Below are 5,000 nucleotides of genomic sequence, written 5' to 3'. Positions count from 1 at the left end.
AACATACTTCTTCGTGGACGCATTCACCCATTCAAGCACACAGTTCCACGCATCCTCGGTCGACCGGCCCCTCGTAAAACCGAACTGTGCGTCGCACATTCTTCCATACATCATTCGCTCTAATCTTCTCACCATCATTCTCTCAAGCACCTTTCCAAGCACAGATAGTAAACATATGGGCCGGTACGACCCTGGTTCAGACCGCACTTTATCGGGGGACTTAAGCAACACAACCACTCTCGCAGACTTCCACGCCAAGGGAAAACAGCCAGTGCTCAAACACACATCATACACTCTCTTCAGCCAAACCGGTATCGCTCTCCAAATCATACGCAACATCTCCGTGCTTACCCCATCCAGACCAGGTGCCTTCCTCAATCTCATCGACTTTATAGCCTAGTAGATAGGGACAGTGGGAATCTCGTTAATCCATTCATGCGCGTCACTAATTAGATGACGAGGCATTTGGCTACCTTAAGAGAGTCATAGTTACTCCCGCCGTTTACCCGCGCTTGCTTGAATTTCTTCACGTTGACATTCAGAGCACTGGGCAGAAATCACATTGCGTCAACACCCGCGAGGGCCATCGCAATGCTTTGTTTTAATTAGACAGTCGGATTCCCCTAGTCCGTGCCAGTTCTGAGCTGAGCGTTGAATGGCGGCCGAAGAGGACGACCACGACGGCTCGCGCCGCCACGGAAGCCTCGCAGCAAGGAAGATCCGCGGGAGGCCAAGGCACGGGACCGAGCTCGGATCCCGGGACCGGCGCGAGAACGCCGACCGTTCACCTCGCCCAGGCCCGGCACGTCAGCCAGACCCGCTTCCCGACCAAGCCCGACACGCCCCGCTCCTCAGAGCCAATCCTTATTCCGAAGTTACGGATCCAATTTGCCGACTTCCCTTACCTACATTATTCTATCGACTAGAGGCTCTTTACCTTGGAGACCTGCTGCGGATATGGGTACGAACCGGCGCGACACCTCCACGTGGCCCTCTCCTGGATTTTCAAGGTCCGAGGGGAAGATCCGGACACCGCCGCAACTGCGGTGCTCTTCGCGTTCCAAACCCTATCTCCCTGCTAGAGGTTTCCAGGGAACTCGAACGCTTATACAGAAAAGAAAACTCTTCCCGGATCTCCCGACGGCGTCTCCAGGTCATTTTGGGTTACCCCGACGAACACTCTTACGAGGGCCCGAATTGTATGCGGTTCCGCTGCCGGGTTCCGGAATAGGAACCGGATTCCCTTTCGCCCGACGGGCGTGTGTCATTATATACATATTATAATCTTTCGTTTTCGACACTCGAGTATATTGTACGCCGTCATTGACATAGGATTTCTCCTAGGGCTTAGGATCGACTGACTCGTGTGCAACGGCTGTTCACACGAAACCCTTCTCCACGTCAGTCCTCCAGGGCCTCGCTGGAGTATTTGCTACTACCACCAAGATCTGCACCGACGGCGGCTCCAGGCAGGCTCACGCCCAGACCCTTCTGCGCTCACCGTCGCGACCCTCCTACTCGTCAGGGCTTCGTGACGACTCGAGGGAGACGATTGCCTCGCGAGAGAGCCGCAAACGCGGTCCGACGCGCGCAACGCTCCCGTCGCCGCCCCACTTGCCGCTGACGGCAGAGTATAGGCTCGACGCTTCAGCGCCATCCATTTTCAGGGCTAGTTGCTTCGGCAGGTGAGTTGTTACACACTCCTTAGCGGATTCCGACTTCCATGGCCACCGTCCTGCTGTCTTAAGCAACCAACGCCTTTCATGGTGTCCCATGAGCGTCGAGTTGGGCGCCTTAACTCTGCGTTTGGTTCATCCCACAGCGCCAGTTCTGCTTACCAAAAATGGCCCACTTGGCACTCTGATCCGAGATGCTCGTGGCTTCATAATTCAAGAAAGCCAGAGATCTCACCCATTTAAAGTTTGAGAATAGGTTGAGGTCGTTTCGGCCCCAAGGCCTCTAATCATTCGCTTTACCAGATGAGACTCGCGCGCGTTCCGTGCGGAACGGCCGAGTGCCAGCTATCCTGAGGGAAACTTCGGAGGGAACCAGCTACTAGATGGTTCGATTAGTCTTTCGCCCCTATACCCAGTTCCGACGATCGATTTGCACGTCAGAATCGCTACGGACCTCCATCAGGGTTTCCCCTGACTTCGTCCTGACCAGGCATAGTTCACCATCTTTCGGGTCCCAACGTGTACGCTCTGGGTGCGCCTCTTCTCGCGTTGAGAACGAGACGCCCCGGGAGTGCGAGGCCGCATCGCGACGCGGCCCATCCTCCCTCGGTCGACGGCCAGGGCCGACCTTCACTTTCATTACGCCTTTAGGTCTCGCGACAAGTCCCAATGACTCGCGTACATGTTAGACTCCTTGGTCCGTGTTTCAAGACGGGTCCTAAGAGTACCCAAAGCAGTAGCGTCGCCGACCGGTATCCGTCCCCCGTGAGAGAGACGTTCGCAGGCCTGTCGAAGGTGATCCGTACTTTAACCAACAGCGGGCCAGGACCGGGGACGGCGCAAAGTCCGTAACCTCCGAGTACCGTGGCGCGCGCTTGCGACGGCCTCGACGCACCGTGTAGAAGTGCGGCCTGATACCTTGCGCGTACCGCCGAGCAGCCGGCCGGGCGACCGAGGGTTTGTCGCGTGCCGTTTTACCGGCGACGCGACAGTCACCGCACCCGGGCCGTAGACCGACACCCAGCGGGTCGCGACGTTCTACTTGGGGAGAAGTGCACGACGACGACAGCCGGACATCGGCGCACGGTAGCGTGCCCGCGCGCGAGCCGCGAGGACTCCGCGGGACATCGCCCACCGACGCGAAGCCAGCGCCGCTGACGATGAATCTCCCCGTTCGATCTTTTGGGTTTCTTAGGTTTACCCCTGAACGGTTTCACGTACTCTTGAACTCTCTCTTCAAAGTTCTTTTCAACTTTCCCTCACGGTACTTGTTCGCTATCGGTCTCGTGGTCGTATTTAGCCTTAGATGGAGTTTACCACCCACTTAGAGCTGCACTCTCAAGCAACCCGACTCTAAGGAGAGATCCTCCCGAGACGCGCACCGGTCGCTACGGGCCTGGCACCCTCTACGGGTAAGTGGCCCCATTCAAGATGGACTTGGACGCGACGCGACGCCTCGGGATAAGCGGATCCTCCCAAACACCACATTTCCCTGCGGCGGAACCGCGGGATTCGGTGCTGGGCTCTTTCCTGTTCGCTCGCCGCTACTGAGGAAATCCTAGTTAGTTTCTTTTCCTCCGCTTAATAATATGCTTAAATTCAGCGGGTAATCTCGCCTGCTCTGAGGTCGTCAGAGTTTTGTAGAGAAACTCTCTACAAAGTGATATAGAGAGATAGAGGGAGTGTGCGGTGGTGGAGTTATTGCGCTAAGTAGTATCATTATTGTTTGTTAACTACTACTATTGTTAGCGGTAACGCACCGACCGATATTGCGCGCGCGGCACAATCTAGTCTTGTTTCGCGGGGACGCGAGAGAGGAGATAGATATATTATAATATCGTTTTGCGCTTCTTTTCTTCCGTCCCTCTAACTTCCACGATTATAATAACACGGCGCGGCGTAATTATGATGCGCGCGCGCGCGTGTATATATATAACGGGCGCGGTATGGAATCGATTCGACGAGTACACGACGACGCGTGCCGGTCACAATCTTCGTTCGAAAATTTCGTGGACTCGGACACGCGGTCGGCTCGCGATTCATCCGCTTTTTTAAGGGTGGATTTCTCTCGCAATTTCTCTCCCTCCGCGTACCGCCGGACGACGACTGTGCGCGCGCCGCGGTTTCCCTTCTCCATATATTTTTACCGTAAGGTATCTCGCGCCGCGAGATAGGAGGCGAAGCCTCGCGTGTAATAAAAGGCGCGGTATCGCGCGAGCGCGCTGGCGCACCGAGAGACCGAGAGAGAGTCGCACAGCGCGACGACGCGATCGGAAGAGACAACGACGCGCTAGAAAGACGGACGCAGCAGAATGTGCTGCTGCGCCGCTTTCTTTTTGCATTTTATTCGCCAACTACGAGATCACTCGTAGAGAGCGAGATCATTCGAGTGTCGCGCGTCGTTCGTCGTCGTTCCTCTCGCTTAAACTTTTCGCATATTCTCTCGTGTGTCGTCGTTGTGTATATCTCCGCCGACAACTCTCTCCATATCATTCGACAGCCTCCGGGCGCCGCTCGCGCGCGCTTCGCTATCCTTTAAACGCTTTGTGCGTACACGCGCGCCTCTCTCCTCCTCTTTATAACTCCTCTCGCTGCACACACCTTCGGTGTCATTTCAGACGACGCCAATCGACGACGGCCTCTCGTCGAACCCGTCGCCAATACATACTGGGAGGGTGACAAAGAGGCTCTAGTCTCTCTCGGGCGAACGTCCAACGATCGCTCGTACGCCGTTTACGCAATGCGACGGGGGCACAGCGACGACAGCCGACGACATTTCGTCGTTTCACGGCTACGCCGTGGCTCGTCAGCTTGCGTAAGGGCGCAAGCAGTTTAGGTTTGTTAAAACGACCCTCAGCCAGGCGTGGTCCGGGAATTGTATCCGTGGACCGCAATGTGCGTTCGAAATGTCGATGTTCATGTGTCCTGCAGTTCACAAGTTGACGCGCAATTAGCTGCGTTCTTCATCGACCCACGAGCCAAGTGATCCACCGTTCAGGGTAATCGTTTTTCATTCGTCGCGTTCGTCGAACGCTTCACAGTTCATCCATCGTGGTCTCCACTCCGAAGAGTGAGAGAAAATCGTGGCTCTTCGATCAGCCTGGCCGCGCGTCCGAGCACGCGCGGACCGCCGCCGCAATCCCGGTAAAGGGATCGAGGCTACGGCACAAAGTTGGTTCGCGATCGGAGCGTCACTTCCCCCGTTCGACGGGGAAAGAGCCGGGGCGGAAAGTTCTTTGAATAAACCATCGGACACCATGGTCCTCTCGTCCGCCAGCCACACACCTCATCACACACGTTCGGCCGGTGCTTCTCGCGCGGCGC

The 5,000-nt window shown here is 56.2% G+C and overlaps 1 non-coding gene and 1 pseudogene across 1 annotated transcript; both read right to left on the bottom strand.

Moving 5' to 3' along the window:
* The window catches only part of LOC145969489 (large subunit ribosomal RNA), a 6,396-nt pseudogene extending 3,090 nt beyond the window's left edge, over window positions 1–3,306 (bottom strand).
* A 1,217-nt stretch (window positions 3,307–4,523) lies between these two features.
* LOC145969505 (5.8S ribosomal RNA) lies at window positions 4,524–4,678 on the bottom strand. The gene has a single exon (XR_014438129.1). It is a non-coding gene; the product is annotated as a 5.8S ribosomal RNA (ribosomal RNA).
* Window positions 4,679–5,000: the final 322 nt, after the last annotated feature.

The sequence above is a fragment of the Camponotus vicinus genome, unplaced genomic scaffold (genome assembly GCF_025532165.1).
Source record: "Camponotus vicinus isolate PSW18456_S1 unplaced genomic scaffold, iyCamVici1.0 SCAF_3, whole genome shotgun sequence".
In the NCBI taxonomy this organism is placed as follows: Eukaryota; Metazoa; Arthropoda; class Insecta; order Hymenoptera; family Formicidae; genus Camponotus; species Camponotus vicinus.
This window is presented reverse-complemented; position numbering and strand designations above follow the sequence as displayed.